Source organism: Aegilops tauschii, chromosome 2 (assembly GCF_002575655.3).
Source record: "Aegilops tauschii subsp. strangulata cultivar AL8/78 chromosome 2, Aet v6.0, whole genome shotgun sequence".
Classification (NCBI taxonomy): domain Eukaryota; kingdom Viridiplantae; phylum Streptophyta; class Magnoliopsida; order Poales; family Poaceae; genus Aegilops; species Aegilops tauschii.
The window spans coordinates 490,575,944-490,591,725 of NC_053036.3; positions in this window are offsets into that span (position 1 = coordinate 490,575,944).

Genomic DNA, 15,782 nt, shown 5'->3' on the forward strand with positions numbered 1-15,782 from the left:
TCGTTTGCAAGTACCTTCAAAAGTTTTGACAAACACTCGGGCTAGCTCTTCCCAGCTGAATATACCGCCTGGGGCCAACTGATTCAGCCATGCTCTGGCCAAACCCTCCAACATCAGAGGAAGATGCTTCATAGCCACCTCATCGTTACCACCATCGATCTGTACAGCCACTCGGTAGTCTTCGAGCCAAGTGTCAGGCTTCGACTCACCGGTAAACTTACTAACCCCAGTCGCCAACCTGAAGTTGGGGGGATCTCGGTGGCCCTGATGGCTCTGCTAAAGCACTCGGGACCTGAAACATGTACTCTGCTTCCACCCGGGCGATCTCTGTCTTGCCCTTCTCTTTGTGCCCGGTTCCTGTCGACCAGACCTTGCACCAAAATTAACCTTGCATCAAACCCAGGCTCTCTTGGGTCGACTGGAAATCTCCGCTCACCATCGTATGGGTGCCTATCATCATGATGACGGGGCACATATGACCCGCCCCTCGGCGGGGGCGTAGGCACTCGACGGTAGTTATCGTGGTCGAATCGATTATCAAACTGCTCTTGATGATGCCCACGTTCCTCACGCCTCTGAGCCAACTGAACTGTATCAGCCACCACAGATCTGCTATGGATTCTGTCTCGCGACTGAGACACTGTTGTGTTCTGCTCTCCTACTGCTCGGAGTAAAGCCTGGATCTGCATCAAACCCCTACCAGCCTCCGACTGGGAAGGCTGAATAGACTCGGCTATACGGGCCGCAGCTGTGAGATTCTGAATTGGAGTGCGGTATACCTGAGGTTGAGGCGGGAAAAGTTGTCGCTGCTGTCGACTGGACTCAGGGATCCGCTGTCGAGCACGTTCGTCGAGTGTATGCTGAAGGTTCTCCAATCGAGTGCGCTCAGCCAAATTGGCTAGGCGCGCCTCCTCCAAGGCCCGAGCCTCAGAGGTCTCCCCAACGATGGGCGTGTGGAGCGCCTCCATGTTGCGGCGGTGAAGCTCCTCCCTCTGCTGTGAAGATAGGGTTTGGGGTGGTACTCTTCGTGAACGCGCGACGGATCGCCGCCGCCATCACCGCCACTGTTGCGGCGGAAACCAGGCGGGCTGCGTGGCGAGTCGACCATCAAGACTTCTGCCGCAGGATCCTTGCTGTCGCACTTGGATAAAGTCTCGACGGAGCCAATCGACAGATCGAACAGGCCGTAGAGTGATTTGTCGGGCTCGATTGCCGCGACTTGGGGGGTGGCCGACTGGCGTGCCACCGCGTGCTTTACCCACCGCTGAAGCCTCGAGCGACCAGATCGCTTACAGCGGCGAACAGCGGGGAGCAAAGAGACTGCAGGAGCCGATCGATACTGGGTCGACGGCTGCCGCAGAAGGACGTCGCGAACGCACGCGCGAAAGTGCGTCGCCCCGTGGACGGGGAGTGTCTCGACGTCAAGGGGAGCCTCCTGGAGCCAGGCGGAGTCGTCGGCGACGAAGATGAGCGCGTCGAGACGGATCTCGCGGGCCTCAGCCAATCCACCGCTGGAAACCATAATGATGGGAATCGAAAAAATCGCAACCTCACCAGAAAGTCACTAAGACACCTGCCCCATGGTGGGCGCCAACTGTCGTGGTTCTAGGACTGACAGTAGAATGGGGGTAGGTATGAGGAGGCAAGATCCTAGCTATGGTGAAGTTGTACACACACGATTTACGAGTTGAGGCCCTTCACAGTGGAAGTAACCAAGGTTGTCAGAATCGCGATTTTGAATCAGATCGGAGCTCTGATGGTAGAATCGTAAATCGTAGAATCTTCACTACCAGGATCGTAGAAACGTAGATTTTATGAACTAAAATCATAGAATCAAATGGGTAAGTTTGGATCGTAAAGTTGTAGAATCGTATAACAGAACCGCGATTCTAACAACCTTGGAAGTAACAGCCCTACGTCTCGGTGCTCGGGAGCTCGGTCGATTGGATTATATGTGTGGAGTTACAGGGGGTGTGAACCCTTGTGCCTGAGGAGGGGGTGGCTTATATAGAGTTTGCCAGACCCCTCCGGCCCTCAGTTACACAGGGTTCAATGTACATAAAGATAGGAACATTACTGGTAACGCCAGCATTAAAGTTACATAAATGATTCTGGTACGGTCGAATGGAATCGGGATATCCGAGTGAACACTCAGTCGGCTGGGTTGAGTCCTATGGTGATTCCAGTCGGTAGAATCTGCTGTCCTTTGAATGTCTTTGACTGTAGGGTAGTGTCCTTGGGTAGGGTACTCAGATCAGGTCTATTGCCCTACCCTAGGTACATGTCATCGTCACCATGGTGTTATTTTTGTGCAGAAATAAAATTTCTCGGAATGACCTGAAAATCCACGAAGACACGTTTTGGAATTAATAAAAAATATCAGCGAAAGAATCATCATCAGGGGCCCATACCCTATCCATGAGGGTGCAGGGCGCGCCCCCCTACCTTGTGGGCCCCCTGGGACTCCACCGACCTCAACCCCAACTCCATATATTCACGTTCGGTGAGAAAAAAATCAAAGAGAAGGATTCATCACGTTTTACGATACGGAGCCCCTGCCAAGCCCTAATCTCTCTTGGGAGGGCTGATCTGGAGTCCGTTCGGGGCTCCGGACAGGGGAATCCGTCGCCGTCGTCATCATCAACCATCCTCCATCACCAATTTCATGATGCTCACCGCCGTGTGTGAGTAATCCCATCATAGTCTTGCTTGACGGTGATGGGTTGGATGTGATTTACCATGTAATCGAGTTAGTTTTGTTAGGATTTGATCCCTAGTATCCATTATATTCTGAGATTGATGTTGCTATGACTTTGCTATGCTTAATGCTTGTCACTATGGCCCGAGTGCCATGATTTCAGATCTGAACCTATTATGTTTTCATGAATATATGTGAGTGCTTGATCCTGTCTTGAAAGTCAATAGTCATCTACTATGTGTTATGATCCGGCAACCCCAAAGTGACAATAATCGGGACCACTCCCGGTGATGACCGTAGTTTGAGGAGTTCATGTATTCACTAAGTGTTAATGCTTTGGTCTGGTACTCTACTAAAAGGAGGCCTTAATATTCCTTAGTTTCCAATAGGACCCCACAGCCACGGGAGGGTAGGACAAAAGATGTCATGCAAGTTCTTTTCCATAAGCACGTATGACCATATTCGGAATACATGCCTACATTACATTGATGAACTGGAGCTAGTTCTGTGTCACCCTATGTTATAACTGTTGCATGAGGAATCGCATCTGACATAATTATCCATCATTGATCCATTGCCTACGAGCTTTTCACATATTGATCTTTGCTTAGTTACTTTTCTGTTGCCACTGTTATACGATTGCTACAAAAACCTACTACTGTTACTTTTGCCACCGTTACCGTTACTTCCATACTACTTTGCTACTAAATACTTTGCTGCAGATATTAAGTCTTTCAGGTGTGGTTGAATTGACAACTCAACTGCTAATACTTAAGAATATTCTTTGGCTCCCCTTGTGTCGAATCAATAAATTTGGGTTAAATACTCTACCCTCGAAAACTGTTGCGATCCCGTATACTTGTGGGTTATCAAGACTATTTTCTGGCGCCGTTGCCGGGGAGCATAGCTCTATTCTTTGAGTCACTTGGGATTTATATCTGATAATCACTATGAGGAACTTGAAAGATGAAAGAACCAAGATTTATCCCTCAACTATGAGGGGAGGTAAGGAACTGCCATCTAGCTCTGCACTTGATTCACCTTCTGTTTTGAGTAAAGTTGCGACACCTACTCCTGCTATTGATTCTGATATGTCGCATGTTATTGATGATACCACTTCTGCTATGCATGATGCTTATGATGAAACTACTTCTATGCTTGATAATACTGTGCCATTAGGTGAATTTCTTGATGAACAACTTGCTAGGGTTAGAGAGAATGATATTATTGAAACTGATAATATTGATGAGAGTGATGATGAAGATTCTCCCCCTAGATATGGATTGCCTGATGTGCCTGAGGGTTATGTTATGGATGAAGAAACTGCTAGAGACATTTTTGCTTGCAAAGATAGATATGATCTTAAGAAACTGTTAGCTAAGCTGAAAGAAAAGTCTTTGAATGCTAGAATGAAATATGACCCTGCTTTTGCTACTTCACCTATCTGTATTTCTAATAAGGATTATGATTTCTATGTCGATCCTGAGTTAATTACTTTGGTTAAATCCGATCCTTTTTATGGCTATGAATCTGAAACTGTTGTGGCACATCTTACTAAATTAAATGATATAGCCACCCTATTCACTCATGAGGAAAAAATTCGTTACTACTATATCCTTAAGTTATTTCCATTCTCATTAAAGGGTGATGCTAAAACATGGTTTAATTCTCTTGCTCCTGGTTGTGTGCGTAGTCCCCAGGATATGATTTATTTCTTCTCTGCTAAATATTTCCCCGCTCATAAGACACAAGCTGCCTTAAGGGAAATATGTAAATTTGTGCAAATTGAAGAAGAGAGTCTCCCACAAGCTTGGGGGAGGCTCCTCCGATTACTTAATGCTTTGCCTGATCATGCTCTCAAGAAAAATGAAATACTTGATATCTTTTATAATGGACTAAGCAATGCTTCCAGAGACCACTTGGATAGTTGTGTTGGTTGTGTTTTCGGGGAAAGAACTGTTGAGCAAGCTGAATTGCTATTGAATAATATATTGAGTAATGATAATGATTGGACACTTCCTGAACCAACTCCTAAGCCAACTCTGAAGAAAAGGGGTATTCTATTTCTCAGTCCTGAAGATATGCAAGAGGCAAAGAAATCTATGAAAGAAAAGGGTATTAAAGCTGAAGATGTTAAGAATTTACCACCTATTGAAGAAATACATGGTCTTAATAACCCAACACAGGTAGTAAAGGTAAATTCTCTCTATAGATTTGATGAAGGTGATATTCCTCGTAATAAGTCTGCTAGCCAATGCTTGGATGAGTTTGATAATTTTATTGTTAAGCAAGAAAACTTCAATGCTTATGTTGGTAGACGATTGAAACGTAATGCTTATATGGTTGAACACTTGAGTGATTATATGTCTAGAGTTAAAGGTGACCTTAAAATTATTAGTAAACATGTTTCTATGGTTACCACTCAAGTAGAACAAGTGCTTAAAGCTCAAGATGATTTGCTCAATGAATTAAATAATAAGAAAAATGGTAATGCTATTAGAGTTATGACTAGAGGGGGTAAAATGACTCAGGAACCTTTGTATCCTGAGGGCCACCCTAAGAGAGTTGAGCAAGATTCCCAGAGACTAATGTTGATGCACCTAGTCCTTCTAAGAAGAAGAAAAAGAAAAATAATAGGACTTTGCATGCTTCTAGTGAACCTGTTGTTGACACACCTGAGAATCCCAATGATATTTCTATTTCTGATGCTGAAACAAAATCTGGTAATGAACATGAAACTAGTGATAATGTTAATGATGATGTTCATGTTGATGCTCAACCTAGCAATAACAATGATGTAGAGATTGAACCTGTTGTTGATCTTGATAACCCACAATCAAAGAATCAACGTTATGATAAGAGAGACTTCGTTGCTAGGAAGCACAGTAAAGAATGAGAACCATGGGTTCAGAAACCCATGCCTTTTCCTCCGAAACCATCCAAGAAAAAGGATGATGAGGATTTTGAGCGCTTTGCTAAAATGATTAGACCTATCTTTTTGCGTATGTGTTTTACTGATATGCTTAAAATGAATCCTTATGCTAAGTATATGAAAGATATTGTTACAAATAAAAGAAAGATACCGGAAGCTAAAATTTCCACCATGCTTGCCAATTATAATTTTAAAGGTGGAATACCTAAGAAACTAGGAGATCCAGGAGTACCAACTATATCATGCTCCATTAAAAGAAACTATGTTAAAACTGCTTTATGTGATCTTGAGCCGGTGTTAGTGTTATGCCTCTCTCTTTATATCGTCGACTTGATTTGAATAAGTTGATACGTAGTGAAATATCTTTGCAAATGGCCGATAAATCAAGTGCTATACCTCTTGGTATTTGTGAGGATGTGCCTGTTGTGGTTGCAAACGTTACTATTTTAACAGACTTTGTTATTCTTGATATTCCCGAGGACGATAGTATGTCGATTATCCTTGGTAGACCCTTTTTGAATACTACAGGGGCTGTTATAGATTGCAACAAGGGCAATGTCACTTTTCATGTTAATGGTTATGAGCATACGGTACATTTTTCGAGGAAACAACCTCAAGTCCACAGTATCAATTCTATTGGAAAAACTTCAACGATTATTATTAGAGGTTTTGAATTTCCTCTTCCTACTGTCAAGAAGAAATATGATATTCTTATTGTTGGGGACATGCACATCCCCGTTGAGGTAACCTAGTGTTGTTCGAAAATTCTCCGGTTTCATGCGATTCGGAAAGAGTTTGTTAACAAGACTTGATCAACCTTGTTAGTGCATTCCTTTTGATGAGCATGAGATGGATGAAGTTAGAAAGCACAACTCTCTGTACCCTCCTTTTACTTTCTGTTATTTAGATTAAATAAAGAAAAAAATAGTATTTTCTGTCTGGTTTCTGAATTATCCTTGCAATAAAAAATACCCCAAAATAAAACATCCTGAAAATGAAGTATGAGTTTTTGTAGAATATTTAAGAATTTATGGCACTCAGAACACACCAAGGGGGCTCACCATTTGGCCACGAGGGCACAGGGCGCGCCCACCCCCTGGGGCGTGCCCCTTGCCTCGTGGGCCCCACGTGGACCCCCTCCACTTATTCCTGCACCCACTCACCTCGTCTTCCTCCAGAAAAAATCCTCCCATAGCTCAAACCCGTGTTCTAGCTCATTTTGCTGCCATTTTCGATCTCTTTGCCCAAAGCTCCATTCGCAAAAATGTTTGGGGAGATTGTTCTTCGGTATGTGACTCCTCCAATGGTCCAATTAGTTTTTGTTCTAGTGCTTTATTTATTGCAAATTTTTGCTGCTAAGGTGACCCTGTTCTTGAGCTTGCATGTCAAATTTATATGGTCCAAAGTAGTTTTAACGCATGATATAGCCTCTAGGCACTTGTGGGAGTAGTTGCTATCAATCTTGTTGAGTTTGGTTCACTTTTATTTCGAGTCACTAAAATTTCAGAAATTTTTCAGAGAAAGAATAATGTTTAGGAAAATGTACCAAGGTGGTTCCTCAAGGAAGCAAGGACCAAGGCTCGCGATACGTGAGCCGGATGATGAACCACCGAGGGAAGCTCAAGTGCGGCCTTGTGAATGGCCGTCAGAGGAGTTTATGGTCCAAGCAGGCATCAAGGATGAATTTGATGCGTATGTGCGTAACGCTGATCTTGAGGGCTTCGTGTCAGATAAGTGCCTACAATACCGCTACCTAACTGATTCCTCTACGCAATTCTCACACTGTTTTATTTGATCTTTATGATAAATCATATACCATGGACCTAGAAGATTTTAATACTGCTTATAAACTCCCGCAGTGGGGCAATGTTAGTGAACCTCGCAAATCTGAATATAAAGACTTTCTTGCTAGTATCACTGTGGGGGAATCCAGAGAAATCACACAATCCACCATAGGGAGCATTCATTTCCCTTCCATACATTATTTTGCTCTCTTTATAGGTAGATGCATTAACGGTAAAGATGAGGCTTGTCACATGTGCGTTCTAGATCTTAGTGTCCTCAAGAGTGCGGTATTAGGTGATAAACAATATAACTTGGGGGCCATTGTTGCATGAAGGTTGCATCTTAACCGTACAAGTGGAGATTTGTCTGGTGGAATTTATGCAACTCGTGTAGCTAATTATCTTGATGTGCCCATACATGAAAATGATATGGAATTGCCTCCTGCTTATCTAGATTATAGTGATATGGTTCGCCATCAGTTTGTTGAGAGGAATGAACAACCCCTCCAGTATCGACTAATCTTTGACAGACAGCACACTGTCCATGTTGCCCTCCCTGCTCCTACATTCTTTAACTTTTAGGCAAAAAGGAGATATGTTATAACCAGGGAGGAGGCGAACGAGTACGAGAGGAGGACGGAGGTAGCTCGCCTCCAAGCTGCACAGGCAGTAGCTGCTGCATCTCAGTACGACCCCAGCTACGACTTTGCATATCCGCCAGGCCAGTAGTGGCCATAGACCAACTTAGGCCAAAAGCCTAAGCTTGGGGGAGTACGTATTTCTCACCGACATTCATTCATGTTCACACACTCATGCCAGTTGTCGGTGCTCATACTTTTTCATTGTACTATCCATTCTAGTTTATTTTCTTTTCTAAGCCTTCTTCTTGTGTGTCTGAAAAACCTTAAGAAAAACAAAAAAAATAGTTGTAGGTTTTACCTAGTTTACTTTTCATGCATGTAGTAGTCGTAATTAAAAGAAAACCCAAAAATATTTCTTGTTCTTCTTTTGCTTGTTGGGAGCTTTCCCGTGTAAATAGTTTTATTTCTTTTCTTTGGGGGTCGAGAGGAGAAGACCATGATGAAAATGTCGAGTAGCTCTCATATGCGTTATTGTTGATTTAACCAAGAGCCCATATTACCTTGTCTTCTCCCTTGTATTAAATGCTTGTAGATTCCAGCTTAATCCAATGCATGTGCACTATTAATATTATCCACACCGTTCGGTCGTGCGAGTGAAAGGCAATAATGACGATATATGATGGACTGATTGAGCTGAGAGAAGCTGGTATGAACTCGACCTATCTTGTTTTTCTAAATATGATTAGTTCATCGTTCCTGATTCAGCCTATTATGAATGAAACATTTTTGCAATGACAATTAGAGATTATAGTTGCTCATGCCATGCTTAATTTGCTAGGAGTTTATAATGGTTTACCTTGCGTGCCAACATGCTATTAGAATGGTTGTGATGTGATATGATAGGGTGGTATCCTCCTTTGAACGATTCGAGTGGCTTGACTTGGCACATGTTCACGCATGTAGTTGAAACAAAATCAACATAGCCTCCACGATATTTATGTTCAGGGTGATTTATATCCTACTCATGCTTGCACTCATTGTTGATTAATCTTAATGCATGTTCATGACTGTTGTCGCTCTCTAGTTGGTCGCTTCCTAGTCTATTTCTAGCCTTCACTTGTACTAAGCGGGAATACTGCTTGTGCATCCACTTCCATAAACCCCAAAGTTATTCCATATGAGTCCACCATACCTTCCTATATGCGGTATTTACCTGCCGTTCCAAGTAAATTTGTATGTGCCAAACTCTAAACCTTCAAATGAAATTTTGTTTGGTATGCTCGAATAACTCATGTATCAACTAGGGTTGTCTATATCTTCCATGCTAGGTGGGTTATTCTCACGATGAGTGGACTCCGCTCATCATTCACGAGAAAATGGCCGGTAACCGGGATGCCCAGTCCCATGCTCAAATCAAAATAATTGCAAACAAAACTCCCCCAGGATTGTTGTTAGTTGGAGGCACCCGTTGTTTCGGGCAAGCCATGGATTGGTGCTTGTTGGTGGTGGGGGAGTATAAACTTTACCATTCTGGTTGGGAACCGCCTATAATGTGTGTAGCATGGAAGATATCGAGATCTCTTGGTTGTTATGTTGACAATGAAAGTACGCCACTCAAAATATTATTCTATTTCGAAACTCGAGCTCTGGCACCTCTGCAAATCCCTGCTTCCCTCTGTGAAGGGCCTATCTATTTACTTCTATGTTGAGTCATCATCCTCTTATTAAAAAGCACCAGTTGGAGAGCACCGCTGTCATTCGCATGCATTGCTATTAATTTACATTGAGTATGATTGGATCTCTTTTACCATGAATTACAATGTCTAGTCAGTCCTTGATCTTCAGGGGTGCTCTGCATTTATGTTTTGCGGTCTCAGAAAGGGCTAGCGAGATACCATCTTGTTATATCATGTTATGATTGTTTTGAGAAAGTATTGTCATCCGAGATTATTATTATTGCTCGCTAGTTGATTATGCCATTGATATGAGTAAACATGAGATTGTGAATAAGGTTAGTTCATAATCTTTGCTGAAAACTTGATGCTGGCTTTACATATTTGCAACAACAAGATCAAACAGAGTTTGTAAAAGTTTTTGTTTATCACTTTCAGTTTGTCAACTGAATTGCTTGAGCACAAGCAAAGGTTTAAGCTTGGGGGAGTTGATACGTCTCACCGTATCTACTTTTCCAAATACTTTTGCCCTTGTTTTGGACTCTAACTTGCATGATTTGAATGGAACTAACCCGGACTGACGCTGTTCTCAGCAGAATAGCCATGGTGTTATTTTTGTGCAGAAATAAAAGTTCTCGGAATGACCTGAAAATCCACGGAGACACGTTTTGGAATTAATAAAAAATATTGGCGAAAGAATCAGCATCAGGGGGCCCACACCCTGTCCACGAGGGTGCAGGGCGCGCCCCCCTGCCTCGTGGCCCCCTGGGACACCACCGACCTCAACCCCAACTCCATATATTCACGTTCGGTGAGAAACAAATCAGAGAGAAGGATTCATCACGTTTTATGATACGGAGCCGCCGCCAAGCCCTAATCTCTCTCGGGAGGGCTAATATGGAGTCCGTTCGGGGCTTCAGACAGGGGAATCCGTCGCCGTCGTCATCATCAACCATCCTCCATCACCAATTTCATGATGCTCACCACCGTGTGTGAGTAATCCCATCGTAGACTTGCTGGACGGTGATGGGTTGGATGAGATTTACCATGTAATCGAGTTAGTTTTGTTAGGATTTGATCCCTAGTATCCATTATATTCTGAGATTGATGTTGCTATGACTTTGCTATGCTTAATGCTTGTCACTATGGCCCGAGTGCCATGATTTCAGATCTGAACCTATTATGTTTTCATGAATATATGTGACTGCTTGATCCTATCTTGAAAGTCAATAGTCACCTACTATGTGTTATGATCCGGCAACCCCGAAGTGACAATAATCGGGACCACTCCCGGTGATGACCGTAGTTTGAGGAGTTCATGTATTCACTAAGTGTTAATGCTTTGGTCTGGTACTCTATTAAAAGGTGGCCTTAATATCCCTTAGTTTCCAATAGGACCCCGCTGCCACGGGAGGGTAGGACAAAAGATGTCATGCAAGTTCTTTTCCATAAGCACGTATGACTATATCGAGAATACATGCCTACATTACATTGATGAACTGGAGCTGGTTCTGTGTCACCCTATGTTATAACTGTTGCATGAGGAATCGCATCCGACATAATTATCCATCATTGATCCATTGCCTACGAGCTTTTCACATATTGATCTTTGCTTAGTTACTTTTCCGTTGCCACTGTTACGATTGCTACAAAAACCTGCTACTGTTACTTTTGCCACTGTTACCGTTACTTCCATACTACTTTGCTACCAAATACTTTGCTGCAGATATTAAGTCTTTCAGGTGTGGCTGAATTGACAACTCAACTGCTAATACTTAAGAATATTCTTTGGCTCCCCTTGCGTCGAATCAATAAATTTGGGTTGAATATTCTACCCTCGAAAACTGTTGCAATCCCCTATACTTGTGGGTTATCAGCGCGCCAGGGGGGCCTGGCATGCCCTGGTGGGTTGTGCCCCCCTCGGGGCACCCCCCAGGTGCAGCTCTGGCCCATTGGATTCCTTCTGGTCCATGAAAAATCTTTGTGGAGTTTCGTTGTGTTTAGACTCCGTTTGGTATTGATTTCCTGCGATGTAAAAAACAAGCAAAAAACAGCAACTGGCACTGGGTCAATAGGTTAGTCCCAAAAAATGATATAAAGTTGCTAAAAATGATTATAAAACATCCAAGAATGATAAAATAACTGGATGAATACTTCATAAATTATAGATACGTTGGACACGTATCACTACATTACTTCTCTGTTGCATGGAACAACCAATACGAGTCGCCCCTATGCGTCACAGTGCTATTGGACGCGTTGAGCATCCAATAGGAGCTCCCTCTTCAGGGCAAAAGAATGCTTGCGTAAAATAGAAGGCCAAATGCACAGAGAATGCCAGATGGCCCGACTCATTTACACACGGACAGGTGTGATTGGTTCTTTTGAGAAAAAGAATAGGTCTGCAGGTTTTAGTTGTTTTCCTTCAGGGTTTTTCTTTGATTTCCTTTTTTACATTGTCATTTTCTATTTCATTTTTCTTTTCTTTCTTTCTTTCTACTTCCTAACATTTCATTAACACATTTTTAGAAATATAAAAAAATTGAGTAAGAGAACATTGGTTCATTACCTAAGCCTTTTTAAAATTTAAGAAACTTTTTGAAAAAATTGTATTCAACTTTAAAATTCATCAACATTTTATAAATTCATGGGGTTTTGTAAAAAAAATCATGTATTTTTGAAATAAGCAGTTTTAGTGTTACAATATTTTTTCATCAGTAAAAAAATCTAACAACTAGTTTTATTGGACAAAAGCACGATGTAGACCGTAGAAAGAAAAATAAAGTGAAGATGAGAACTGCTCTCCACACACAACCCATTGTGACAGATTGTTGCTAAAATGCCCACATGGGCCGGCCCAGGTAGCGCTCCTACTCTAGAAAGATTCTGACATCATTCGATCTAAAGAAAAACTAGTTGAAAAATCCAGGACCCGCACCATTGCCGATGAGGGTGTGGATATGCTCATTGATAGATTGTTGCTAAACTTCCCACATCATAAATTTAGTTTTGAAGGGCGTGCTAGAACGGTGAAGCACATAGTCTAGTCAAGTTTTCACATTGTTTAGGTCAGGGGCACCAGGCTAGTTGGTCAACCCTACGATCTAAATTGTATTCCACATATTGTGGTCATTGATCAATAAAACTTGGCTTTATCTCTAAAACATTTGAAAAATCCAGAGCGGCATGTTTGGAGAAAATTGTCTAGCAGTTGTTTTTGTCATGTTTGAAAAATACATTGTTCCAAAAAAAATTATGATTTAAATTCATGAACTTTCAAAATGCTCAAAATGTTTAAAAATATTCACAGACTTAAAAATCATTTTCTGATTTTTTTTAAATGTGCATAAATTTTAAAATAGTTCGTGTTTTAAAATCAAATTATAACTAAATTTTAAAAAATTAAAACCAGATAGGCAAGACAAAAACTCTGTAAAATCCGAAGAAAAAGAAACAAACTAGATAACAAAACCAACTGAATATACCAAAAACGTCGATGCTTCGAGTTGTAGATGGGCCAGCCTATGCAACACTCATCACGTGCAATATAGTGTCTATTCTTCGTGGGCATGTATATATGTCGTCCTTTGGGAGTGGATCAACGTGTTGTCGGCAACCACACGTATAACTGAAAAATTATATTAATCATTTACATGTAATCAATTTGAATAATGGAAAGAGTAAAACATATAATAAAAAATATTGCAAGCCCCCAAAAAATACATATCCGGGTACTTCCAACCAATTTGCATGTATTTTAATAAACATTCTTCGTGTGAACATCTTTTTTTAAATAATAGGGGTATTTACATGTGCCCCTAGTTAGTTTCCACTACTCAAGTTTGCCCTTAATTTATTGACCTACTTAGTTTAGCCCCTGTTCCATCAATTGTGTCAATAGAACTACTCTCCCCAGTTGTTTTCATCCAGTCAAAGGGCTTCGACCGTCTCTGAGATATTTCTTGGACCATTTTTGCCCCTCCTTACTAGAAGGACCTCTTCAAAATAGTCTTGTCTCTCTCTCTCTCTCTCTCTCTCTCTCTCTCTCTCTCTCTCTTTCCTCCCTAGTCTATTTCATTGCCGGTTCCCCAATCCACTACCCAAACCTAGCATTCATCCCCTCTCCTTTTTGAGTGACCACTCATGATGTCCTGAGTGGGAGTGCTCACGGATGGAGTATATCTGATTTGACCAAAGGGAGAGGAGGCGGTGTGCACAGGGTATGTCAGACGATGGGGGGTGTGTCGGTGGTAACAAGTGGAGCTCACCGGGAATGTGAGAGAAAAGAGGAGGGGGCATGGGCGTACCTTAGTCTAGCCATCATGCATTATTCCTAACGGAGGGCGCCAAGTCAGGAGAAATGGGGATGGGAGGACCGAAGTGAAGGAAATATGCCATAGAGGCAACAATAAAGTTGTTATTTATATTTCCTTATATCATGATAAATGTTTATTATTCATGCTAGATGTGACGCCCGGATAATCAAGCTACAGTAAACCTCTGCTAATGGTGCCACGTCACCTCGGTTACTGTTGATAACTCGAGTTAGTTCAAAAACGATTCAAATTAAAATCTAAAATATAGGCAAACAGTAAAATTTTCATATATCAAGACTAAAATGTTCGGGTTGTGTCAAATAAATCGTAAGTAATTATGGTGGAGAAACCAAGCTTTGATAAAATATTTGAAGGCTCTAAAACAATTAAAACAATAGTGAAAACAATTAAACAAATGCCTAATGAATTTATAAAATGCTAAAACTATTTTATTATGGGTTAAGGATTAATCTCACAGTAGTTTGTTGATAAATACAAATTTAGGCACTAGTGGTAATTTTTGTAAAACTAAAAATAAAAGAAACTACAAAAAAAAAAGAAAATAAGAAAAAGTAAAGACAAAACAAATAAAAGCAAAAGGGGGACAACACCCCCCTCACTGGGCTTGGCCCAACTGTTCACCAGGCCAACCAGGCTGGCCCAGCTGCCCACTACTAACCCCCCACCCCCGGCCGAACCCTAAACCGCTACCACCCACACCCACTCGCTCCCACACAACCCCCACGCCGTTCTCTCCCCCTCCCCGACCCAGATCTGGATCGGGGGAACGAACCCACGACGCCCATCCCCGTCGCCCCGCACGACCCCCCCACTCCCTCTCGTTCTCCATCGTCGCCGAGCACCCCACGCCCGATCCCTTGCCGCGCCGGAGCCCCACCTCGCCCGCGCGACCGCGCCCGAGGAACCGTCGCCTGCCGCCGACCCCCAGCGCCCGAGGACGACCCCGCCGTCGCTTCTCGCCGCCACCCGGAGCTCCTCCGCCTCGACTCCATCGACGCACGCGTCCCGGTCCTCCTCCCCGACGGCCTCCCTCGAGCCTCGTCGCCCCCTGGTCTCTACTCAACCATGAGGACCCCAACCCCTCTCTTCTCCCCTCTGCTCCCTACCCCCCTGGCCACCGCGCTGCCCACGCCCGCGGCCACCGTCCGGCTTCCGCGCCCGCGGTCACCCTGACGCCGTGCGCCTGTTGGCCGTCCGGCACGCACATGCATCGCCCCGTCGCCGGCCCCTTCCGCTGGCCACTCCCGATGCCAATGCCCGCTCCTGCCTCGCGCACGCCGCCCTACGCGTCCCGGACGCGCCCGGCTCACGCCATGCACTTGCCCCGTTGGCGTGCTCCACGGCCCCCGTGCCTCTCTCGTTGCTGCCTCGCGCCCTCGCCTCCTCTGCACCCGCGCCCTGCTCGCTCCTCGAGCTACTGCTGTGCCGCACGCGTGCTGCCTGCTGCTGGGGCCGCCGCCGCCCCGCGCCGTGGCCTCGCGCTCACCACCCCGCTCCCGGCGACCGCCCTGCTCCATCGCCGGCCCTGGGCGAGGCCCCCCTGCTACGCGGGCGTGCCCAGCCGAGGCCAGGGCCTCGCCCTCGATGGGCGCCTGCAACCGCGCCCGAGACCCGCGCCCGTTCACCCGCTAGGGCTCCCGTGAGCCACTGGCCTTGGGGCCCCACGCCCCCTGGAACGTTTTAATAAAAAAATGATTTAAAATAAATAAATTAAATTAATAAAAATAAATAAATAAATAAATAATAAAGATAATTAATTAACTTAATTAACCCTGTT